Source organism: Mesoplodon bidens, assembly GCF_964165515.1.
Source record: "Mesoplodon bidens genome assembly, contig: HAP1_SCAFFOLD_620, whole genome shotgun sequence".
NCBI classification, from domain to species: Eukaryota; Metazoa; Chordata; class Mammalia; order Artiodactyla; family Ziphiidae; genus Mesoplodon; species Mesoplodon bidens.
The window spans coordinates 49947-76357 of NW_027671397.1; the positions used below are offsets into that span (position 1 = coordinate 49947).

General features: G+C 48.2%; 1 pseudogene across 1 annotated transcript; it reads left to right on the forward strand.

Moving 5' to 3' along the window:
- Positions 1-105: 105 nt before the first annotated feature.
- On the forward strand, positions 106-26140 carry LOC308611446 (zinc finger protein 541-like; annotated as a pseudogene). The gene is made up of 16 exons: positions 106-166; positions 4635-4878; positions 6494-8395; positions 10133-10191; positions 10403-10562; positions 10720-10887; positions 11779-12103; positions 18381-18444; positions 19038-19180; positions 19586-19689; positions 20928-21003; positions 21562-21650; positions 25179-25319; positions 25504-25685; positions 25803-26003; positions 26125-26140. The product of its transcript is annotated as a zinc finger protein 541-like (transcript).
- The last annotated feature ends 271 nt before the right edge of the window (positions 26141-26411 follow it).

Here is a 26411-nt window from a genome sequence, read left to right on the forward strand (position 1 = left end):
AATTTGTTGTAACCCGATCCAAACTGGAATCCCATTTGCCAGGAAAAGAAGAGGAAGCAGAAATGGCCACTGGGGAGTCAGACCTTGTGTCCACCACAAAGTGACATGAGGAAAGTACAGCAGGGGGCCAAGTCCGAGGGAGTGACGGAGTGGCAGACGCTGGCAGGTGGATGGCGCGGGGGTGGGAAGCCACACTGAGGAGGCTGCTGAGGCTGAGACCCACTTCCAGGCCCCGGTGAAGCAAAGCACAGACTCTGCCATGGGAACCAGGGGAGGCTGTGCAAAGCTCTAGCTGCTGTGTGGGGGCCGTGGGCGGCAAGACGGGAATCCTGGAGAGTAGCTGGAAGGCTCTCAGCGGAGATGGTGGCCTGGGCTGGAGTAGCAGTGAAGAGGCCAGAAGCGCAAGGATTAGGGATCACGTTAGAAGTAGATTCAGACTTGCTGATGGGTCACACGTCACAGGGAGAGCTGGTAAGGAAAAGGACAGATGGAGGTTGGCAGGGCAGGTTGGGGTTTGCGCAACTGAGTAGATGCTATTAACTGAGATGAGGAAGAGGGACACCTCAGAGGATTGATGGCTTAAAGGCGTGATTGTGTCTGTAACTGTGTGCTGCCTTCGGAGGGACTGGCTAGGGGAGCAGGGCAAACGGTGGTGTCAGGAGGCTTCACAGAAGGGCCAGGTTTCAGCTCAGTCCATCTGAAAAGACGGGGAGGGAGGAGGAGCAGAGGAGGAAGTTGAGTTGGAGGCGGTGCGGTCACTGTGGTTGGGGAAAGGACTCTGGCATCAGATGAACCAGAATTTACAGCCTGGCTCTTCTTCCTTCTTTGCCACCTTGAGCAAGTCATTTTCCCTGTTTGAGTCTCAGTTTTCTCATTCTGTAACTGGGATGGAAAATGCCTACCCCCATGTATCTGGTTTGTTTGTTTGTTTTGAATACCCTTTAACTTTTTGTTGTTGTTTTTTTGCTGTGTTGGGTCTTGGTTTCTGTGCGAGGGCTTTCTCTAGTTGCGGCGAGCGGGGGCCACTCTTCATCGCGGTGCGCGGGCCTCTCACCATCACGGCCTCTCGTTGCGGAGCACAAGCTCCAGACACGCAGGGTCAGTAGTTGTGGCTCACGCGCCCAGTTGGTCCGTGGCATGTGGGATCTTCCAAGACCAGGGCTCGAACCCATGTCCCCTGCATTGGCAGGCAGATTCTCAACCACTGCGCCACCAGGGAAGCCTTGATGAGAAAAACGTAAATCGCATATTGGCAGGTGCCCCGTATGACCTGAGCACTCATGCTGTTGCTGTCACCGTGTGGGTCCCACCCTCCATAACAAGTGAAGCCTGATGACACCGGAAATGAAAGTCTCTGGCTTCATGGTCGGGTGGTATATTCGTTATCTATTGCTGTGTAAGAAATTAAGCTGAAACTTAACCGCTTTAAACTATTGGAAGCTTTTACAATAGTGCTGCTTAGAGGGGCAGGGAACCCAAACTGTTTGTGGTTATCCAAACTCACCCCCATCTTATCTGCTGTCAGAATACAGTGGCAAGCACAAGTGTGTGGTCCAGAAGAATTTCTGAATGTAAGAAGAGAGTTGGGCAAAGGTTTCTTATGAATGACCTCCCCCCAGCCAAACTCCACCCCCAGAAAACAGTGTTTTCTCAACCCCAAATTATCTGCATTGTAATCATCTAGGGGTCCTGTGAAAAATGCAAATTCCTGTACCCCACCACAGACTTTCCTAATCTGAATCATTGCAGGTAGGGCCCTGGAACTTAAATTTTTTAAAGAAACTTTCTTAGAAGACTAGTTTTTAGATATGCATAAAAATTGGGAAGATGGTATAGAGAATTTCCATATACCCCACACTCAGTTTCCCCTATTCTTATCTTACATGAGTATGGTACGTTTGTTACCATTAATGAACCAATATTGCTATATTATTATTAACTAAAGTCCATGCTTCATTCAGATTTCATTAGTTTTTACCTCATGTCCCTCTTCTGTGCCAGGATCCTCCCAGGACGCCACATCACATTTAGTTGTCACATCTCCTTAGGCTCCTCATGGCTGTGACAGTTTCCCAGACTTTCCTTGTTTTTGATGACAGTCATGAGAAGCCGTGGTCAGGTATTTTGGAGAATGTGCCTCAGCTGGGGTTTGTCTTACGTTTCTTATGATCTGAGGGGGAGGAAGACCACAGAAGTGAAGTGCCACTGTCCTCACATGGTATTCAGGGTGCACGGTGTCAGTGTGACTTGTCACTGTTGACGTGAACCTCCACCACCTGGCTGACAATGTTTGTCATGTTTCTACGCTGTAAACTTAGTCCCCGCCCCCAATACTGTCATCTGTGGAAGGAAGTCACTGTGCACAGTTCATGCGTAAGGTGTGAAGAGTCATGCTTCAACTTCTTGAGGGCAGAATAGCCACACAAATTATTTGGAATCATGCACGGCCATTTACTTATTTGTTCAGTCATTCATTTATATCAGCATGGGCTCACGGAGAGTTTATAGACTGGGTTATTATCCAGTGCTACTTTGTTACTCAAGTTGTTCCAGCTTTGACTATTGGGAGCTCTTTCAGTTGGCTCCTGTGTCTCTTTGACATACCCCATTTGTGTGTGTGTGTGTGTCTGTGTGTGTGTGTGTGTGTGTGTGTGTGTGTGTGTATGAGAGAGAGAGAGACAACGAGATGGAGGCTGAGAGACTTCTGTTCTGGAACTACAAGATACTCTAAGGACATCCTGTATAATTTCCTGCCCAGTCTTCGAACCAGCCCTTTATCCAAGGAGCCCTGGTTACTTTTATTGGAGAACAGTATTAAAAACTAAGATCTGGGCACTAGGTGTGTTTGAACCTGAATGTTTAACACAGTCTCACCAGCTATTTCTTAATGAAACCAGAGTTAGAGAATCTCTGCTCTCAGTTTTGACTGCCGTCACTCAAGTATCAGCATACCTCAGAGGTACTGCAGGTCCGGTTGCAGACCACCACCATAAGGCCAATCATAGGAGTTTTGTTTGTTTCTTTCCCAGTGCCCATAAGTTATGTTTACACTATACTATAGTCTATTCAGTGTGGAGTAGCATTTTGTGTTAAAAAAAAAAAAAAGTGGGGCTTCCCTGTTGGCAAAGTAGTTGCGAGTCTGCCTGCCGATGCAGGGGACACGGGTTCGTGCCCCGGTCCGGGAATATCCCACATGCCGCGAAGAGGCTGGGCCCGTGAGCCATGGCCGCTGAGCCTGCGCGTCCGGAGCCTGTGCTCCGCAACGGGAGAGGCCACAACAGTGAGAGGCCCGCGTACCACACACACACACACACAAAAGTACATATGTTAATTTAAGAATACTTTATTGCAGACTTCCCTGGTGGCGCAGTGATTAAGAATCCACCTGCCAGTGAAGGGGACACAGGTTCGAGCCCTGGTCCAGGAAGCTCCCACATGCCGCGGAGCAACTAAGCTCATGCGCCACAACTACTGAGCCTGCGCTCTAGAGCCTGCAAGCCACAAGTACTGAGCCCGCGTGCCACAACTACGGAAGCCCGTGAGCCTAGAGCCCATGCTCCGCAATAAGAGAAGCCACTGCAATGAGAAGCCCACACACCGCAACAAAGAGTAGCCCCCACTCGCCACAACTAGAGAAAGCTCGCGCAGCAATGAAGACCCAATGCAGCCAAAAATAAATAAATAAATAAAAGAAAGAAGAGAAAGAAGTCTTCAAGTATTTGGAAACTAAAGAACACTCTTCTAAAATAACTCATGGGTCAAAGAGAAAAAATCAAAAATGAAATTATAAAAAAAAACTACTCATTTACCCAAGGAGTAGAGAAACATGGAAAATTCAGATATATAGGAAAAGGAAAATTAAGTTGATCCATGATGCTACCAATCAATCCCATTCTGTTTGTTTCTATTCAAATTTATTTTTCCCTTTCAAAGACTAGATCATTCCGTTTTTCAACAATCCTCTTGTTAGTGGCACAGCACTTAGTGATACAGCATGAACATCCTTTCACGTCAATGGATATTTTCCTACAGTTGTATCTTAAATGCCTGCGCCATAGACCATTGAGACCAGAATGCAGTCACCCACCTGCCCTCGTGTCAGTTATTAGGTGGTTTCTCACATTTCACCAGGAAAAATAATGCTGCAGTTAACTCGCTTGCAGTTCACTGCAAGATCTCCGTTAATTTGTACAGATCTGCCTTAATTTCCTTAATTAAAAAACCAGAGTGGAATTGGCTGGGAGAAAGGACTTAAACTTTTCTAAGATTTTGCATTGTGCATTTCTGGATTGCACTTGCAAGTGTGCTGTTGATGTTACCGTCATGAAGTCCTGCCTGTCCAGTCACTCTGTCCTGGAAGCACTCAGACTGTTGCTGTCCCCTCCCTTACCCCCCCAAGTGTGGCTTGAAGATTGGGTGCCGCCCTGGAGGGGTGGCCTGACCAGGGTCCCTTCTCCCCCTCACCTGGTGCTAAGCCTGGTCTTCTCTGCGAGTGAAGCTGCTGAAGTTGGGGTTCTCGGCCAACTCCCTGAGTTGGTCTCAGCTGCTGAAGTTGGTCCGAGGGTGGTAGAGTGCTTGCGCCCGGGCTCCAATGTCCCCGGATGTCATAACCTGTGCTTTCTCCCTCTGTCTAGACCTGGGGCTAGGCGTGCTCAAGGTGCCCAAAGAGGCTAACGAAGGAGGCAGGGCCACGTCTGGGAGCACAAGGAAAGGAAAGCGGCAGCACAGGTCCCCTCAGAACCCACTCCTGGACTGCAGCCTCTGCGGGAAGGTGTTCAGCAGCGCCAGTTCTCTCAGCAAGCACTACCTGACGCACAGCCAGGAGAGGAGACACGTGTGCAAAATCTGCAGGAAGGCCTTTAAGCGTCAGGACCACCTGTATGTAGGAGTCTGGTCGGGATGTCTGTTCAGGGGGCTGCTGGGGGCTGGGCGTGTTCCCGGTTCTTTTGCATCCCCTCCCATCCACCTGCACCGCCCCCCACCGTCGGGTGTCCCAGGTGTGTGCGACCTGTTCTCCTCCCACGGCCAGTGTTTGGGGTGGGGGGCAGGGCCTACACTGCCCCGGACAGCCCGCCCTCCCCAGCCTCCAGACTCACTCCAGTGAGGAGAGCGCCGCTGCGATTTGCAGACAGGACCCATTTGCTTTAAAGACACACTCCTGAGGCAATTTTGTCATGGAGGGAGTTGGGCTAACTGTGTAGAGAAAGTTTCAGAGTCCCTGGTAGGTGTCTGAGCAGAACAGATATGCACTCCATGAGGAATATATGTTGGGATAACACCAGGGCGTGAGGGGTTCTGAAATGCCTGTTTCTAAAACATGGCAATGGAGTGTTCACTCTGTTTTTTCCCTTTTTAATTCCCCCTTTTATTAACTCGAGTTTTTTTTAAAACTTGACTTTAAAAAGCAAGCTCAGTGTAAGAGCAGCAGAATCCCGTTTGTTCTTCATGTCTTAGAAATGATAAGCTTTTCTTGCTGCCGAGGGAGGAGAGACAGACTTTCAAACTGAGAGACTCGTAAGTGGGAGAGGACGATCCCTTGCATGTTTACAGCTCGCCCAGCCTTTACTGAGGCTTCGATGAATCCCACTTTCATTGTATCCTCTCCCCTCTCGCCATTAAGGATGGGAAATGATTTACTCCTGTCACAAGCTGGTAAGAGTTAGGGCTAGAAAGTGGGTCTCCAGATGCCCTCTCTGCTGCTTCCCTCAGATGGAGGCCAAGGGTCCACGTATGGGAAAGGGTTTCATTATTTACTGGGTCCCATTGATTAGAACCATCCGGAGTAGGATTGTTGGGTACCCAGAGGGTGATTTACCCATTTGTTTATATTTATAATATATTAATGCAGGTATAAGTATGATGTAAATATAATACATACTTGTATTCGTTTATATTTGCAGAAATTATAGGCAAATTTGGCTTTTTCTTGTTGTTGCTGTGGGGCTCCCAGGTAGCTGTCTGGAGGACTCCTGTGGGAAGGCAAAGACTCCTTTGTTCGTGGAAGGATCATCCCCAAGTTAGCATTTCCTCAGGTGCGTTCTCAGAACTCTGGTTCTCTGGTTCTCGGGGATGCTAAACGGGTCTATTTAAAAAAAGGGTTTTGTGGGCAAATAAGTTTGAGAGACATGGAAAGTTCAACAGATCTCTCTTTATCTGCTCTGTGGCTTTTCAGTTTGCTCCTAGGAACCTCCAAGAAGTAAAGAGTGTTTTTCCCAAACTTATTTGCCAGCTGAGCCCAAGTCCTCAGGGAGCAACTTTGGAGACTGGTGTTCCTTAGGAACCCACTTTGGGGAACTCTGACTTGGCTCCCGCTGATTTTTTAAATCTCAGATTAGGGGTTTGCTTAGGGGTGAGGGCAAGAGCTCCCCCTTCCAGAGGGCTTTGGCCCTAGCAGGGGTCTTTCCTCATAGGGTCTGAGCACAGTTTCTGAGTTGCGATGCTACTGCCCCCTGCGGACACACCTGGGTTCCTGCAGTGGGTGACCCACGCCAAGACACCCACTAACTTTCTCCTCATGTGATTCCAGGACCGGGCACACGCTCACCCACCAGAAGTCCAAGCCCTTTGTGTGCATTGAGCAGGGCTGCAGCCAGAGCTACTGCGACTACCGCTCCGTGCGCCGGCACTATGAGGTCCAGCACGGCCTGTGCATCCTCAAGTAGGCCCCCCCGGAGGAGGAGCCCTGCGGGAACTCACCCCACGCGCACGAGTTTGCCAACCAGCCCGCACCCGCGAGCCTGTGGTCCCTGGTGCCCCCGGAAGCCCCATCCCCCAGCTCCCTCTTGCCCAACCGAGACCTCCTGCGCTGTATCATGAACAGCATCGTCTGCCAGAAGATCCCTTCTCCCAGGCCAGCCCCGGGAGGGCCTTCAGACAGCGGCGAAGGGAGGATCACGGCCTGTTCCTCCCTGCCCTCGTCAGGGTCCTCCTTCTGGGGCCCAGCCGGCACCCCGGCGGCCCCAGGAGCCCTGGGCACTGAGGTTCCCGAGGAGCCCTGGCCCCCATGGAAGGAGCCTGCCACGGACGTGTTCACGGCTGTCCACTCGCATGCAGCGGAGAACAGCGGCCCCTACCCAGCCGAGCCGGAGCTGCCGCTGCTCCAGCCCCCATCATCCCTGGAGGGCTGGCCCGAGGGCGCTCCCCTGCCCGCCTGCCTGCCTCTGTTCCGTGGCCTGACTGTCCCCGCCAGTTCCCAGCCATGAGACCACAGTTTCCAGTGGCTCCGAAACCTGTCGGGCTGCCCTAAGAGCTAAGGAAACAGTATGTTTGTCGTCCACAAGCCCTCTGCAGTGCCGTCCCAGGAGGGCTCCGGGCCTGCCCCGGGCTCAGCAGCGACTCCCCTGCGGGGGAGCCCTCACCCAGCCGGGGCACCGGTGTGGAGGACACGCCGCCTTTCCCTCCCACGCTCCTGAAGGCACCGGGGGAAGCCTCGGGTGACCCCAGATATGCCAGCACCAGCCGGGAAGAGGACTCCTGGGCTTCCAAGAAGAGCAAGTTCGACTGCGACTCCTTCTCGTGGCAGAACCCTGGTGAGCCTGGACCCCAGAACGGCCCAGAGTCCAGCGGCCTCCCGTCGGATGCCCCGCCGCTCTTCCGGCAGCTGTTCCTGAGGTCTCAGGAGTCTCTGGTGAGCCACGAGCAGATGCAGGGGTTCCAGATGATGACCAAGTCCCAGCGGATCTTCTCCCACACCCAGGTGGCTGCCGCCTCCTCCCAGCTTCCCACACCCGACGGCAAGCAAGTTGCCCTGAAGTCACTGCAGGGGCCGTGGCCCCAGCAGCCCCCACCTATGGCGCCCACTGTTGACTCTCTGCATGCTGGCCCCATGAACCCTGAGCCAGAGGGATCCCTAGCCCGCAGGAGAAAATCCACACCCTCTTTCCCCACAGAGGCCTCCCCCAGCAGCGTGAGGCAGGACACAAAGGGAAGACCAAAAGTGGCTGCTGCTCCACCTGCCCTCACAGCGTCGTCCCTGGACCCTCCTGGGAAGCCAGACATCTCCTCTCTGGCCAAGCAGTTGAGATCCTCGAAAGGGACCTTGGGCCTGGGGGACATCTCCCCCGGGAGCCTGCGTCAGACCCAGTTAGGAGGGGAGGAGCCATCCAGAGCCCACCTCCCAGGGAAGCAGGCCCAGGCTGAGAATGGCACGGCTTCCGGGGCCACAAAAGGTGGAGAGGGCCCGGCCTGCTCCTGGGGCGGAGGCTACAGGCTCTTCTCTGGCAACTCCAGGGCCCAGCGCTTTCCAGGCTTCCGGAAGGAGAAAGTGAAAATGGATATGTGCTGTGCGGCTTCTCCAAGCCAGGTAGCCGTGGCCTCCTTCTCGTCGTTGGCCGGGCCTCCAGCGGATCCCCCCTGGGACTCCAAGTCCAGGCTGATGATACTCAACAGGATCCAGGTACCAGGGCCCTCTCACGGGACCTGACCATGCGGGAGGCAGAGTCTCGTCCTTACCTGTGTCCGTGTTTCTGACTTGTCCAGGCACTGTATTTAACCTCAGCAAATCCTCAGATGCAGTTTGTTTACAGAGGGGGGAATGAAGGTCCAGAGAAGTGATGGTTCCTCCCATCACCCTCCGCCCTGCAACACACACACACAAAACAGAACAGGGCTTTAGAGTTGTCAGAGACACTTTGCATCATGTTTCTTCACTAAACTTTTGCTATTTGCTTTCTTTCTGCCTTTCGCTTCCTTTTGGATTTGCCTCCTTCACTTCTTCAGAGCATGTAAAGGCAGAGCTCCTTTGCCCTTGATATTTGTACGTGAAATGCTGTGTCTATTCTGGTTGTGAATCACAGGTCCACAAGTCCGACTTGGCCCCTACTGCAGGCCTGGCACTGGTCCGCCCTTTTGGAGCAGCTTGGGTCCTCCCACATCGTGCCCATGAGGTCCTGGGTGCAGAGAGCTTGGCCACGTCTCTTCGTGATGTTCCGAGGTCCAGCATCCTTCCTGTCACACCACAGCTACCTCCCCCTCTTTTTTTTTTCACAGCTTTAATATTCACGTGCCATCTAATTCGCCATCTTGAAGTGCACCATCCAGTAGTTTTTAGTTTGTTTACGAGGTCGTGCACGCATCGCCACTCTTTGCCAAAACACTTTCATCACCGCAAAAAGACACCCCACACCGTTGGTTGTCACCCGCAATCTCTCCATCCCTCCCAGCCCCTGGCAACCATGCATCTCCCTTCTGTCTCCATGGATTTGCCTATTCTGGACACTTCATGTGATTGGAATCCTAACGCTGCGTGGCCTTTTGTGTCTTTTGCTTCTTTCACTTAACCTGATGTTCTCAGAGTTCCTCTGTGCTGTAGCACGGGTCAGAACTTCACTCCTTTTTATCGCTGGTAACTTGTCCATTGTATGGATACACCATATTTTATTTATCCATTCATCAGCTGATAGATATTTGGGTTGTTTACCCTTCTTGGCCATTGTGATAACGGTGCTATGAACATTTGCGTACAGATTATTGTTTAGACATATGTTTTCATTTCTCTTGGGAAATACCTTGGAGGGGAATTGCTGGGCTCTAGGGTAATTCTATTGGAGGAAGTGCCAGACTTTTCCAAAACGCTGTGCTGTTTTATATCCCTACCCAGAGTGTATGAGGCCTCCAGTTTCTCTGCATCCTCACCAACGCTTGTTATTGTCCAGTTGGTTCACCTTAGTGGGTGGGAAATGGTAATCTCATTATAGTTTAATTTGCATTTCCCCGATGGCTAATAATCCTGAGCATCTTTTAATGGCCACTTGTATATCCTCTTTGGGTAAGTGTCTATTCAGACCCTTTGCCCATTTTTAAATTGGGTTGTGATTTTACTTTTGAGCTGTGAGAGTTCATTATGTATCACAGATACATAAATCTACATAGTCCCTTATCAGATACATGATTTGCAACTTTTTTCTCTTATTCTGTCTTTTCACTTCTTGATGATGTCCTTTGAAGCACAGAAGTTGTAAGTTTTGATGAAGTCCAATACATCTGTCTTTTGTTTGGTTATGGAGTCATCCAAGAAACCACTGCTTACTCCAGGGTCACCAAGAATTATACCTGTGTTTTCTTCCAAGACTTAGAGTTTTCACTCTTGCATCTCATTTCTGATATGTTGGCTCAGATGTATTTTCGTCTTCAGGGTGGAAATATCTACCGGCTCCCCGACCCGATGAAGGAGGAGAACATGGCCGGTGGCTGGTAAGTTCAGAAGCCCCTCGGGAGTCCTCTGGTGGCTTTGATGTGCTGGCCCTGGGTGAGCGAGCTCTGGATGCTTCACTCCTGAAGCGGCGAGCACCAGGCCACGGAGAATCGGGGGCATCATGTCCATTTCTTTAGGGTTCGTCCAAAGCTGTCTGTCAGAGGATCAGTGTTTGGGGACGGAGTCCCATTCTCCCTTTCTTCCCCACAGTAACCAGCACAATGGTGGTCCCACAGACTGGGCAGAGCCAAGGAGCACTTACGTCTGCAAGAATTGCAGCCAGATGTTTTATACAGAGAGAGGGCTGAGCAGCCACATGTGTTTTCACAGCGACCAGTGGCCGTCACCTCGAGGGAAGCAGGAGCCGCAGGTGAAGGGGCTCGAAGCTGCCATTCATCTCAGGATGGAGCCGTCCTCCTGCGGGGAGCCTGGCTGGGGGCCGGGAGTCAGGGCTGTGCTGCTCTGGAGGGGCCCCTTGCTCCCTACCTACTGTGTCTCTTAAAGGGCTGGCTCTGCTCTGTGTGTAGGTGTGTGGCATGGAGTTTTGCAAGCCACCAAGACAGGTGCTGAGGCCAGAGGGGGACAGGCAGAGTTCCCCGGGAGGCAGGAAGTCCTTGGACAACATGACCGCAGCCCCTTTGGTGGTCCCAGTGTCGGTGCCAGTGGCTCCAGCGAACCATCCCCCGGGGAGCAAGGTGGGTGCACTTCCTTCCAGCTGCTTTCCAGCTTCCAGTGGGAGCTGTGAGAAAAGCCCCCAAATCCTGACTCCAGAAGAGCTTGATTTGCATGTTCCTTCATCCCTTCAACCTCCAGTGAACTTCCTTTGTGTCTGGCCCTGTGCTGGGCAGGGCTGGGGACACTGCAGCGACCACAACAGGCCTGCCCCCGTCTCCTGGGGCTCCCAGCCCAGCGGAGTAGATAGACCCATCCCCGGACACTGAGGACCCAGAACGGGCCGGGCTGGGAGAGTGAGCTGTGGGAGCCCCGAGGGCACGAGAGACCCTGCCTGAGGAAGGGGGCGTTGCAGCTGAGAGCTGGAGGATGAGGAGGGGTAAGATGGGCAGAGAGGAGGGGAGATTGTGTGGAGGTAAGAGAGAGTGTAGCAAGGTCAAGGCGTCGTCTCTTCAGCCTGTGCCGGAAGACCCCACCTGGAGAAGTCCATGCTGGACTCGGGTACGGGGTGCATGGAGCCCACTGTTTGTCTCCCAGGAGCTGCTGTCATTTTGAGGGCAACAGGTTTTCCTTTTGTCATGCTGTTGCATCTGTCTGGCCCCCACACTTTAAGTGCCAGTCACTTTAACAACGGACATGAGTTTCCAAAATGGTCTGAGTGAGGGCCCTCCTTGGGGGGTGTGGGTGCCTGAGAAGGCCCCAGCGTCACATGTCGCCCGGCTTAGGGTCTGGAGTCTGGCTCAGGCGTGGTGGCCCTGCCCGGCTTCCTGCGCTGAGGACTCTGGGCACGGCCATGCTGGGTGTGCATCTGGCTGGTCAGTACCCTTTCCCACTCTCAGGCCATCTTGAGGTCTGAGGTTTGGGGCCGGTGGCCTCAGGTGACCCCCGTGGTTCTGAAGTCTCTTCTTCTCCAGGGTCAGGAGAAGGACGGGGAAGAGAGAGACATCAAGGAGAGCAGCCAACACAGGAAGCGGAAGAAGCTCCTCCGGCCCAAGGCACTGCTCATCCCTCCTCCGCCCTCCATGTCTGGGGAGCCGGGCCCGGGGGGATGCCGCCAGAGCTGCCTGCGCTCGCCCGTGTTCCTGATGGACCACCTCCTGAAGGGACTGTCCCAGTGACCTCCCTACACACCGCCCCCGATGCTCAGCCCCATCCGGGAGGGCTCTGGGCTGTATTTCAACACTCTCTGTTCCACATCTGCCCGGGCCCGTCCCGACAGGCTCATCAGCGCCATGCTTGGTGAGTGAGCTTGATCAGCCCATGATGGGCCTGCGGGGGGCCAGACCCCCGCCCCCTGTAGAATTTGGTCCAGCCACTCTCTCTGGCCTACGCCTGGGTCTGCTCCGGGGGTCCCGTTGCTGTTCAGAACTATCCCAGGACCATCTGGGACCAGCAGCCTTCTAGGTGCTTATAACTTTGTAGCCAGAAAGAAAATAGACGCCATTTAGCCTAACCACCCTTCTGCCTGCCCTTTCGAGTAATTGTTTAAACAGCTTTATTGAGGTATAATTCACATGCCATATGAATCACCCATTTAAAGTGTACAGTGATTTTTTAGTGTATTCTTAGGATTGTACACCCATCCCACAATCTAATTCTAGAGCATTTTCATCACCCCAGAAGATTATATCCACGAGCGGTGACACACAGGCCCTGTAGCCCCCAAGTCCTCAGCCCTGGGCAACCACCAGTCTACCAACCTACTTTTTCTATGGGCCTCCCTATTCTGGACATTTCATGTAATTGGAATCATAAATTACGGGACATTCTGTGTCTAGTTTGTTCACTTAGAATAATGTTGTCAAGGTTCATGTTGTAGTATGCATCAGTGCTTCACTTCTTTTTATGGATGAATGATATTGAATTCTCTGGATAGACAACATTTTATTTATCCACTCATTAGTTGACGAGCATTTGGGTTGTTTGTGTCCTTTGGCTATTGCAAACAGAGCCGTTAAGAACATTTATGTGTAAGTTTTTGTTGGACATAAGTCCTCATTTCTCTTGGGTATATAACTCAGAGTGGAATTGCTGGGTCAAAGGGTAACTATATCTAACCATTTAAGGAACTGCCAGACTGCTTTCCAAAATGGCTGGGTCATATTAAATTTCCACCAGCATTGTATGAAAGTTCCAGTTTCTCCACATCCTTGCTAACACTTCTTAGCTGTGTTTTTTATTACACCCATCCTAGTGGGTGTAAAGTGGTAGCTCATTGTGAGGTGTTTGTTTGTTTGTTTGTTTTGCGGTACGTGGGCCTCTCACTGTTTGTGGCCTCACCCGTTGTGGAGCACAGGCTCCGGATACTCAGGCTCAGCAGCCATGGCTCACGGGCCCAGCCGCTCCGCGGCACGCGGGATCCTCCCGGACCGGGGCACGAACCTGCGTCCCCTGCATCGGCAGGCGGACTTCCAACCACTGCGCCACCAGGGAAGCCCCCTCATTGTGGTTTTGATTTACATTTCCCTGATGGCTAATGATGTTGAGCATCTTTCCATGTGCTTATTATCCATTTGTATATCTTCTCGGGAGAAATGTCTATTCGGATCCTTTGCCCATTTTTTCAATTGAATTCTTATCCTTTTATTATTGAGTTGTCTCAGTTCCTTATATAGTCTGCATGCAAGCCCCTTATCAGATATATGATTTGCAAATTCTCTCCTGTTTTGTGGGTTGTCTTTTCATTTTATTTGTGATATGGTTTGCAGTACACAAGTTTTTAATTGTGATGAAGTCCAACTTTTTCTTAGGCCTGCGATCAATCTTTAGTTAACTTTTATATACTGTATGAGGTAGGAGTCCAAATTCACTCTTTTGCATGTATGTATCAGTTCTTCTAGCACTAGAAAATACTCTTCTTTTCTCATTGAATTGTCCTCGTACCATGTTTTGTTTTGTTTTGTTTTGCTGTACGTGGGCCTCTCACCGTTGTGGCCTCTCCCGTTGCGGAGCACAGGCTCCGGACGCGCAGGCTCAGTGGCCATGGCTCACGGGCCCAGCCGCTCCGCGGCATGTGGGATCTTCCCAGACCGGGGCACGAACCCATGTCCCCTGCATCGGCAGGCAGACTCTCAACCACTGCGCCACCAGGGAAGCCCTGTCTTGCTACCTTTGTGGAAAGTCAGTAGACCATAAATGATTTGAGATGTTTCTTCTTTTTTAATACAGACATTTTACAGCTATAGATTTCCTTCTGAACATTGCTTTAGCTACATTTTGTAAGTTTTAGTATGTTGTGTTTTTATATTCATTCAGCTAAAGTATTTTCTAATTTATCATTCCACTTCTTGTTTAATACACTGACTATTAATGAGTGTGTTGCTTAATTTTCACAGATTTGTGAATTTTCCAAATTGCTGCCTTTTATTGATTTGTAATCTAATTCTCTTTTGGTCAGAGAACATACTTTGTTTCTTTTTCAATTTAATTTATTTAATTAATTAATTTATTATTTTTTTTGGCTGTGCTGTGCGGTTTGCAGGATCTTAGTTCCCCCACCAGGGGTCGAACCCATGCCCCCTGCAGCGGAAGCGTGGAGTCCTAATGACTGGACCGCCAGGGAATTCCCTTAAATTTATTTTAAAATTTAAAATTTATTGAGGCATGTTATATGGGCTAGAATCCAGTCTGTCTTGAAGAATGTTCCATGTGAATTTGAGAAGAATGTATTCTACTGATGTTTGGTGGAATGCTGTATTTTGTCTGTTTTGTCTAGTTAGTTTCAATTTCCTTGTTGATCTTCTGCCTAGTTGCCCTATCCACTGTTGAAAGTATTGAAATCTCCAACTATTCTTTTTTAATGGTTTATTTCATCCTTCAGTTCTGTCGTTTGTTGCTTGGTGTATTTTGGGGTTCTGTTTTTAGGTGTGTATATGTTTGTAATTGTCACATCTTCCTCACGGCTTGACCTTTTACCATTAGGATGTGATTGTGACATCATTTGTCATTATTACAATAATTTTATCATTATCTCTAGTAATATTTTTGGTTTTAAAGTCTAATGTGCCTGACATTAGTATAGCCATTCCATTCTCTTTTTTGGTTGTTGTTTGCTTGGTATATATATATTTTTTCTCTTCTTTTACTTTCAGCCTATTTGTGTCTTTGAAAATAAAGCATGTTACCTCTAGACACCATTAGTTGGATCATGTGTTTTTTATCCAGTCTTACAAACTCTGCCTTTTGATTGGTTTGTTTAATCCCTTCTTGTTTAATGTTAGATTGATATGGTTGGATTTACATCTGCCATTTTGCTTTCTATTTTCTATATATTACATGTCTTTTTCTCCCTCTGTTCCTCCTTTCCTGCTTTCTTTTGTATTAAGTGAGTACTTTCTAGTGTGGCATTTTAATTCTGTTAATTTTTCACTTTTTCTTAGTCATTTCTTAGTGGTTGCTCTAGGACTTAAAATATATGTCTTATCAGAATCTGTTAGGATGTGTAATAACTCATTAACAGTGAAATATAGAAACACTGCTCCTATCTAGCTCTCTTCCTTCTAACTCTTTTGCGATTACATGTGAGAGACCCAGTAATACCTTACTGGTCATGTTTCTTGCTTTATATACTTTTATTTCGTGTAAAAACACTGAGAGAATAAAGGAAAGCAAGCATGATTTATAGAGGTTGTTATATTAACCTTCTTCTTTACCATTTCTGATCTCTTCATTTATTCTTGTGGATTTGAGTTACTGTCTGAGGTGATACTCCTTTACTCCAATGCAGCTGTGCTCCTTGTGCAGTTACTGTCACATATATTATATTTCTGTATGTTACAGGCCCACAATACATACTGTTTTATGCAGTTATATTTAAGGCCATTAAGAAACGAAAAGAAATATGTAATCATAGTGATTTTTATAGTTACCCATATTTACTAGCGCTTCGCTTTTTTTTTTTTTTTTTTTTTTGGTTTGGATTCAACTCACCATCTGATGTCATTTGCTTTCAATCTGAAGGACTTTCTTTAGTATCTATTTTTATTAGGGATATATAATTCACATACCATACAGTTCATCCCTTTCAAGTATAGAATTCAGTGGTTTTTAGTATATTCACAGAGCTGTGCAACCATCACTACCATCAGTTTTCAGAAATTTTCATCATCCCCAAAAGAAGCCCTGTACTTATTAGCAGTCCCTCCTTTCCATCCTCCCCATCGGCAGCCATGGGTAACGACTAATCTACTTTGTCTCTATCGCTTTGGCTATTCTGCATATTTCATATGGGTGGAATCATACAGTATGTGGTCCTTTAGGAACGCCTTCTTTTAGTTAGCATGATGTTTTTGGGTTTCATCCACGTTGCACTATGTATCAGTACTTTGTTCCTTTTTGCGGGCTGAATAATATTTCACCTTCAATATTTCTTGTAAGACAGGTCTGCCAGCAACAGTTATCCTCAGTTTTTATTTATCTGGGAGTGTCTTTATTTTACCTTCATTTTTGCAAGATAATTTGCTGAATATAAGATACTTGGTTAACACTCTTTTACTTTCAGTAATTTGAATATATTATGCCATTGCCTTGTAACCTACATCGTTTCTCTTAAGAAGTTAGCTGTTAATTTTACTGTAGTGCCCTTGTGTGTAACAAATTGTTTTTCCCTTTTTGCTTTCAAGATCTTATCTTTATTTTTGCTTTCCACATTTTGCCTATGTTATGTCTGGATGTAGAGCTCTTTGTGTTTAATCTTTCTTGGAGTTTGTAGAGTTTGCTGGATATACATATTGTTTTTCATCAACGTTGGGAAATTTTCAGCCATTAATACTTTAAATATTCTGTCCCTTTCTCCCCTCTTACTGGTACTCCCACTACATATATATTGTTGCATTTAATGACATCTCACATTTCTCTGAGGCTCTCTTCAGTTTCCTGCATTTTTTTTCTCTCTCTTCTTCAGATTTCATAGTCTCCATTGTTCTATCTTCAGGTTTGCTGATCATTTCTTCTGCGAGCTCAGATCTACTGTTGAGCCTTATTTTGGTTATTGTACTTTTTTAACCCCTGAATTATTTCCATTTGGTTCTTCTTCTTCTTCTTTTTTTTTTTTTTTTTGTTTTGGCTGCATCGCACAGCATGCAGGATCCTAGTTCCTCGACTAGGTATCAAACCCGTGGCCCCTGCAGTGGAAGCGTGGAATCTTAACCACTGGACCGCCAGTGAAGTCCACATTTGTTTCTTTTTAAAAAATAATTTCCATCTCTTGATGGCATTTTCTCTTTGATGAGAAATTTTTATTTTATCTTACTTTAATTCTTTAAGCATGGGAGCCAGGGGAAGAAGAAGTCCCCATCTCCTTGGCTGCACCTACCTGGGTAGAGCTTCCATTACAAAGAGCTGGGGGCTAGGTGGGTAAGGGAGTGGGCCATGGCTCCAGTGCCACAGACTCTCACTGTTCTTCCCACGATTTAGTAGATTTTCTTGAATGAGTATTTCTTAAAATGCTGTATGCCTTTAGGACAACTTGCAGAGACTTTAGCTTACTGTTCTTCTTTTTTTAATGATTTTTGTCAGTAAATCTGTTGTTTTGCCCAGTTCCTTACTCTACTTTTTCAGAAGTCTTATCCCCCTTCCATGCAATCTTTTTATTTTATTTTATTGTGATGTGAACAGTTAATCTGTGATCTGCCCTTTTAACAAATATTGAAGTGTGCAGTACAGTATTGTTGACTATAGGTACAATGTTCTACAGCAGATTTCTAGAGCTTGATTAATTGAAACTTTATGCCCATTGATTAGTAACCTCCCATTTCCCACTGCCCCAACCCCTGGTAACCCCTATTCCACTCTTTGATTCTATCAATATGAAGTCAACTACTTTAGATATGTTATATAAGTGGAGTCATGCAGTGTTTCTCTTTCTGTGACTGGCTTATGTCACTTAGTATAATGTCCTCAATGGTCATCCATGTTGTTGCATATTGCAGAATTTCCTTTTAAGGCTAAATGGTATTTCATTGTATGTTTATGGCACATTTCCTTTATGTGCTCATCTGTCAGTGGACATTTAGGTTGTTTCCACATCTTGGCTATTATGAATGGTGCTGGAGTGAACATGGGAGTTCAGATATCTTTTTGAGGTCTTGACTGCAGTTCTTTTGGATGAGTACCCAGAAGTGGGTTTGCTGCATGATATGGTAGTTCTACTTTTAATTTTTGAGGAAACTCCATACCCTGCAATCTTTTTTTTTGTCATTTTCAATTTTACATTGGATTAGAGTTGATTTACAATGTGTTAGTTTCAGGTATACAGCAAAGTGATTTTGTTATACATATTCACATATCTGTTCTTTTTTAGATTCTTTTCCCATAGAGGTTATTACAGAGCATTGAGTATAGTTCCCTGTGCTATACAGTAGGTCCTTGTTGATTATCTATTTTATATACAGTAGTGTGTGTATACCATGCAATCTTGAAGAGCCTGCTTTTAGCTGCTCTGGAAAGTCAGGCAAAAAGGGCCTCATGGGTCAGTTGTAGCCAGTCTTCTTGAGGCTCTTCTTTGGGTGTTTTCCAGATCACATGGACGGCTCTTTTGGCATCAGTGTGGTGAAGGACAACAGCAAGATCAGCACTGAACCGTGAGTTGGAACAGACTTAGAACCTGAGGGTCCTTGCAATGTGGGGATGCTTTTACCCTCCTTGCATTCCAGTGTCGGTTTTTCCCAAGGGAGCCTTCATCACGGGAAAGTCAGGTCTAGATCCAGAGCCTCCCTAGGAGAGAAGTGGTGGATTTTTCCAGGCGTTTCCCCAATATTCCTTCTGTCCAGACATACCATAGTTGGATCTCTGGGGACAGAATGCCCAGCACCCTGGGGTTCTAGATAGAATTGATGATGGCACAATGAGATACTCTTTTGTAGCTTGGATGTTACCTTGGATACAGAAGAATGCCAGGTATCAGCACATACCTCCCCTGTCCTAGACCCCAAACGCCTGAAGCCAGAAATCTGGCGATAAAGCAAATTGCAGGAAGGAAGGAAGTATCCCTCAAGAGGTCTCTGGAATACCTGCGCGTGTCTACTGGGCTGATGAGCACTCCCTGTGTCTGAGAGATGGCCAAAAGGTGGGTTCCACAGCCCTGCTGAGCAGGGCTCACCGCACATCTCTCTTGTATTTCCCATCTTGGTCACACACATATGTCTCTATGTCCGTGTGTGTGGCCTCATTTCAGACACATCAACATAGGAAGCCAGTTTCAGGCTGAGATCCCAGAGCTCCAGGACAGATCACTGGCTGGAAGTGACGAGCATGTAGCTACTCTGGTCTGGAAGCCATGGGGAGATGTGATGACCAACCCGAAAACACAGGATAGAGGTGGCTGAGACTTTGGGGCCAGGTTCCCGAGGGCCCTCCTCCATCCCCAAGGGTTTTCTCCTCCCAGTTCTCACCTTGACCAAGAAGCAGTGATCCCCAGGCGGGGGTGGGGTGGGCAGAGCTGGCCTTCAGCGCAGGACTGCTTTGCTGTGCTGCAGTCCCTTGGCCCACCTCTCCTCTCACCCAGTAGCTGGGCAGGCCATCCAGAGCGGGTGCCAGGAGCAGGGTTTCTGCCCATCCTCCTTGTCCCTCCCTTCCCTCAGCCTGCTTTTAGCAGAGAGATGAGGGAGATGGTGACAGGAGCCCCCCGCCCCATCTGTGCTGTTGGGGAGGTTTCCTCTCTGGCACTTGCTGACCCTCTGTGTCTCCTCTCCTTCCCGCTGCCGGGCTGCCTGCTGGAAACAGTGACGGAGCTCTTCAACGTGGCCTGCTCCAGCGTGATGCCGGGCGGGGGCACCAACCTGGAGCTCGCTCTGCACTGCCTGCATGAAGCCCAGGGCAACATCCAGGTGCGGTGCAGGCGAGGGGGGGCTCAGAGGAGCTGTGGGAAGCTGCCTGCTCTCTTAGGGCCAGGGGCTCTAGGCGCAAGACACGTGCCTTCTACTTGGGGCTTTGCAGCTCACGAGAACCAAAGGCTGGCCACCCACCCTTCTCCCTGGTCGCTTTGGGACTGGTGGTGTCCTTTTGAACGTAGGGGAAATGCACACATACGGGCTCAAGCAGTTATTTATCTGGGGTGACAGCAGAGCACCAGGGTTCCTCCGGCGTTACCTCATGTCAGCGCGGCACTGGGGAGGCGGTGCCTAGCAGGACCAACTCAGGGCCTGCATTAATCTGGTTTATTTACTGAACATTAACTTTTGGATTAAAAATGGTGTATGAAAACCTCTGATGCAACAGAAATGCCTCTGCCTCCTCCAAGGACCCTCCTCACAATCCTGAAGTTTAGAAAATGAAGAAGTCCAACTGTGTGTAGTGGGAGAGGAAGTCACGTCACCCGAGTTGGAGACCCAAGAGTCAGGGCTACACGGTGCTTTTTCTCAAGCTGAGAGGCAGTGGCTGGCACGTGGTGGGTGCTCAGCAGAGTAATCAGCACACATTTACTGGGTCCTCCTGATACCTGGTGATGTCATGGTATCAGGCTGGGGCCAGCTCAGGGGCCCATTCTTGGTTTAATGCTCTGCTGCCACCATCTTGAAATTCTTAATAGTTTGTGAGCACAGGGCCCCGTGTTTCCATTTTGCGCTGGGTCCTGCAAACTGCATAGCGAGTCCTGACCAGGGTTATGCTGTTGAGCAAGACAAATGCCCTCTCTTTGCAGGGCTTACATTTTAGGAGAGTGAGCACATGAAATACATTTTTTAAAAGTGATAGATAATGGTTAGTGCTATGAGGACCATAACATGGGTTAGGGCGGGGGCAGTGCCACTCCAAATGCTGCTCCCTGAAGAAATAAGGAGCTTGTGCCAGAATAAGTCCACACACTGTTTGGTCATCAAGTAAATCTTGCTATGAAAAAGGTAACGTCAACTGCACTCCACAGTCCGCTTAGTGCTGTAGGCAATGTGTCCCAAGTGGTTCACAGCTGGTGGCCGGTCCACAGACCGACCACACTTTGAGTCGCCCTGGGGCAGGGGTGGCTTTAGGGAGGGCTGCACATATTTTCTGAATGAATGAAAGAATGAAGGCGGGCCTCTACCTCACCTTCCCTCCCTCAGAGAGTTGCCCACCACCCCTGTCGTTCCAGGTTGCCCTGGAGACCCTCTTACTGAGAGGACCCCAGAAGCCACGGACTCACCCTCTCGCCAACTATCACTACACAGGTAACGAGCGTGGCTGCCCGCGTGGTTTTGGCCTGGCTGAGGCCCCTGCGAGCCAGTCAGTTTCCATGGCAAGCTCTGCACGTGCCTCCCGGAGTTCTCTTGGGGCCTACGCCTGCCCTCCCAGAAGGGCCCGTCCTCTCTGGGGGACTCAGTGGGTGCTGTTCTCTAGTTGGATCCAACCTTCCCCTTTCCACTGGTTCCCTCGTGGGCTCTTCCTGGCCAGAAGGGGGGTGCCAGGTTGGGGTGGGCTCAGGTTTCCCAGTTGAGCACTCCAGCGTTGGAGTCAGGCAACCAGGGCCCCACGGCTGCCCTTGGCAAGTCTCTTAACCAGAGGAAGCCTCAAGTTGCTGCACCTGTCAAGCGGGGATGGTAATAGCCCCTACCTGCTAAGGTTTTTGTGAGGATTGTGTGAGATAAAGCAAGTAAGGGGCTTAGCAGAAATCTTGGCATATAATTGGCGCTCGGTGGCCTGAAAAAGGAGGGGAGTCTGCACTTCAGCCGTGGCTGTGGTCCCAGAAGGAGAAACAGCCTTCCTCCTCTTGGCTGTTTCTCCAATAGGTTCGGACATCTGGACCTCCATGGAGAAGAGGCTCTTTAAGAAGGCGTTCTGTGCCTACAAGAAGGACTTCTACTTGATACACAAGATGGTAAGGCGAACATGGCAGGCTGGTGTAGACAAGGCTCCTTCACAGGGCCGAGGCGCTAGAACTGCAGGGCCTGTCAGGGGCGATACTCTGCTCATGCTGTGAACAGTTGACAACTACAATGCCATTGCTTGGAACAACCTGAAACGGTACAGAAATGAATCCCATGTTGAAAATAAAGCCCTCCAGACCCCTCCCCACAATCCTACTTCTGATTGATAACCTGACAGGTATTTACTGCCCATACGGATTTTACACACCTATATGCACTTTCAAAAAAGGATGACATCATATACTTAATATCCTGCTGATTAGTTTGCTCTTTTTTTAACTTGATGTACGCAAAATTGCACATAATCAAAGTGTAAGATTTAATGTTTTTGACATATTTATACACTTGTAAGACCACCACCATGATCAAGATAATGAGAATATCTGTCACCCCCAAAAGTTCCCTCCTGCCCCTTTGCAACCCTTCCTTCCTGCCACCCGGGTCCCTAGTCAACTCTTGTCTACTTTCTGTCACTCTAAATGAGTTTGCATTTTCTAGAGGTTTATATAAATGGAATAATCATACAGCATGTGATCTGCTTTGTCTGGCTTCTTACACTCAACCTAATGATTTTGAGATTCATCTGTGTTGTCGTGTGTACCCATAGTTCATCCCTTTACTGTTGAGGAGTATACCACTGTGTGGACGGACCACCGTTCATTTAATCATCCACCTGTTGGTGGTTTCCAGTTACTGATGACTACAGATAAAGCTGCTCTGCACATTTACATACAAGTGTTTGTACGGACATGTACGGGTTTTTTTTTTTTTTTTTTTTTGCGGACACGGGGTTGGGATTATAAATACCTAGGAGGGGAATGAGGGTAACTTATAGTAGATGTATGTTTAACTTTTTAAGAAACTGCCAAACTGTTTTCCAAAGTGGCTCTACCACTTCCCATTCCCACCAGCAGGTTATGAAAGGTCCAGTTGCTCCACACCCTCGTCGACACTTGGTATGCTAAGTCTCTTTAATTTTAGCCATTCTAATGAGTGTACAGTAGCCTCTGACTCCATTTTCCTAATGACTAATGATGCTGAGCATCTTTGTGTTTTTTTGCTATATGTGCACCTTCTCTGGTGAGCTGTCTGTTCATATCTTTTGCCTCTGTTTTTATTGGAGTGTCTGTGTTTTTATTGAGCTGTAGGAGTTCTTATTTTGTTCTGAACACCAGTCCTTTATCCAGATATATGCTTTGGAAATATTTTCTTCCATTATGCCATTTGTCAGTCTTCTAACAGTGTCTTTTGAAGAAAAGTTTTAAATTTTGCTTAAGCATAACTTACTAGTTTCTCTTTTATAGACTGTGCTTTTCGTGTTGTATCTAAGACATCTTTGCCTAACCCAAAGTCACAAAGATTTTCCCCTGTGTTTTCTTCTGGAGGTTTTATAGTTTTAGGTTTTATTTCTAGATTTATGATCCATTGTAAGTTTATTTTTGTATGGGGTGCGAGGTGAGTTCATTTTTGCATATGGATATTTATTCCAATACCTTTTGTTGGAAAGACCATACTTGCTCCACTCAGTTGCTTTTGTACCTTTGTTAAATATCAGTTGGCCATATATATATGCATCTACTTCTGGACCCTGTATTCTGTTCCATTGATCTGTTTGTCTTTTATTAAGCTATCCCCATACTGTCTTTATTACTGTAGCTTTATTCTAAGTCTTGAAATTAGAAAATGTTAGTCCTTCAACTTTGTTATTCTTTTTCAAAGTTATTTTTTGTATTCTAGATCCTTTTTAATTCCCTATGAATTTTAGAAATAACTTGTCAATTTCAAAATAAAAATTCCTGCTAGGAACTTGATTGGTACTGTTTTTGACTCTCTGCGTCAACTGGGGAGAGTTGTTACCTTAACAATATTGAGTCTTCTGCCTCTTGAACAGGGTATATCTCTCGATTTCAATCTTTAATTTTTCAGCAATGTTTTGAAGTTTTTAGAGTACAGTTGTTGCATACTTTTTGTCAGATTTATTCCTAAGGGCTTGGTTTTTTTCTGTTTTGTTTTTGGTTTTTTTTTTTGCGGTATGCGGGCCTCTCACCATTGTGGCCTCTCCCGCCGCGGAGCACAGGCTCCGGACGCGCAGGCCCAGCGGCCATGGCTCACGGGCCCCACCGCTCCATGGCACGTGGGATCCCTCCAGGACCATTGCACGAACTCGTGTCCCTTGTATCGGCAGGCGGACTCTCAACCACTGCGCCACCAGGGAAGCCCAGTACTTGTGATTTTTATGATGTTATAGAGTTGTTTTTTATTTCAGTTTCCAATGGTTTGTTGCTAGTATGTATAGAGATAAAATTGATTTTTATATTGATCTTGTGTTCTGAAATGTTGCCAAACTAACTTACTAGTTTTGGTAACTTTTTTGTGGATTCCACTGAATTTTCTACATAGACAGTCATATCATCTGTAAATAAAGACACTTTTATTTCTTCCTTTCCAACCTGGATGCCTTTACTTTTTTTCTTGCCTTTTTGCACTCTAGAACCACCAGTACAGTATTGAGTAGAAGTGGTGAGAGTGGAAATCCTTGTGTTGTTCATGATATTTGAGGGGAAACCACTCCACCGTTAGCTGTAGGGATTTTGTAAGTATCATTGATCAGGTTGAAGAGAAGTTCCTTCTATTCCTATTGTGCTGAGAGTTTCCATCAGGAATGGACATTGGATTGTATCAAATGCTTTTTCTGCACCTATCAAGATGCTCATATGATTTTTCTTTTTTAAGTTTAATATGATGAATTACATTGATTTTCGATTGTTAAACCAACCTCACGTTTCTGGGATGAGCTCCACTTAGTCATGGTATATTGTCCTTTATATATATATATATATATATATACACACAAATATATATATATATACATATATATATTGTTGGATTCTGTTCGTTAAAGTTTTGTTTAAAATTTTTCATCTCTGTTCATGAGGGACATTGGTCTGTAGCCTTCTTTCCTTGTAATATCTTTGTCTGGCTTTGGTGTCAGAGAAATGTTGAACTTATGGACTGAGTTGGGAAGTATTCCTCCCTCTTCAGTTTTTTGGAGGGCTCTGCCTAGCTGTCGCATAAGGCTATGAGGTATCCACCACGTAAGGACACTCTGCTTTAATTAGTCCCTGTCGGTAGACATGTGGCTCCACATGATGTCACAGTGAGCGTCCTCGTGTGTACCTTTGTGTGCGTTTTCCTGGAGAGAAGCCTTCCTGGGCCAGCCTTGTTGCTCAGAGTGTGCAGAGCTTAGATGGTGTTGACTCTGCTGGCTTCTTTCTGAACTCCTTCATCCCCAGGAGGACTTTGTGATTCTCTGTCCGCCGTAGCAGAGGAGCATACCAAGCCGTAGGGGAGAGACGTTTCAGGAGGGCTTTCAAAAAGTGGCGGCTGGCCCCATGGGGAGGGGATTTAGGGCGTCAAGGCCATCCTCACTGCTACTCCTGAGGCACTGTCCTTAGCCGGCTTCTGTCTTCCTCCACTAGGTCCAGACAAAAACAGTAGCCCAGTGTGTCGAGTTCTACTACATGCAGAAGAAAATGATCGAGTTTGACTGCGGCCGAGCCCCAGTGCCGGAAAAGAGGGTCAAGAGAGAGCTGGGTGAAGCAGACAGGACAGAAGCAAAGGTAGAGGGTCTCGTGGTAGGGCTTCAGGAGTTCAGCACGGATCTGGATGCCCGGTGCTCATCCAAGCTGGGTGGCGGTGGGGGGGGTGCACCCCGGGACGTCTGGACGCTCTGGACACCTGCTTCTCCCTTAGAAGGGCGGCGGGGCGGTCAGCACCCTTTCATCACCTCTGCCCCCTGTGCAGGTCACTCGTAGGCCTCGGAGGAAACCCAGCCACCGTCCAACCCCCGAATTACAGAGGACTACTGAGAGTTACAGGAGGGAGTCCATCCCCAACTCCAGCCCAAACACCAGCTCGAAGCGGACCCCTGAGCTGCCGGGCAGCAGGAAGGGCCAGGGCTTCTTTCCCTGCCGGGAGTGTGAGAGGTACCGCCCTTTCCCTGGATGCTCCCAGAACGCCAGCCCTCAGCCCTCTGGGGTGGCCCCCTCAGGGCTACCCGCCTCCCCCTGCTCTGACCCCTGTGTCCTCTGGTGCCTCCTCAGGGTGTTTGGCAAGATCAAGGGTCGGAATGCCCACATGAAGTGGCACCGGCTTCAGGACCACGTGGATCCCACTGTCAGGGCAAGGTGGCCCGTGGAGCCCTTCCAAGTGTAGGAGGAGGAGGGCGAGCTAGGGGCTGGCATCGGCCCTCTGCGTGGGCAGCTAGTTGGGACGGGCACCTCCAGCCCTGTTGCATCTCCTTTGTTAGGTTGTTTTTGTACATTTCTCCTTGTATATATTATTAAATTGGTTTCTAAAGCAGCCGTCTTCTGGCTTCCCTGCCTGTTGATCCAGCGAAGGCTTTTGAGCCCCTGCCGCTCCCAGAAGCCACAGTGACTGAGTCCCTGCCCTGGAGGAGCCTCATACGTTAATGCAGCCAGCATTTATCAAGCACCTGCTGTAGCTGTGCCAGACAATGCCCAGTCCACGTGATGGGGACATAGTGATGGAGGGACAGGCCCCTCCCCTCACAGAGCTTACATTTTAGGAGCGGGAAGGTAGGAGTGATAAAGCAGCAAAAAGGTGAGTTTAGATGTCTATAGTGCGTATGCTTTGGGCCGGAATAACAGAGGAGTCAACATAGGTTTAAGCTCTCAGGACACGTGGTGGTG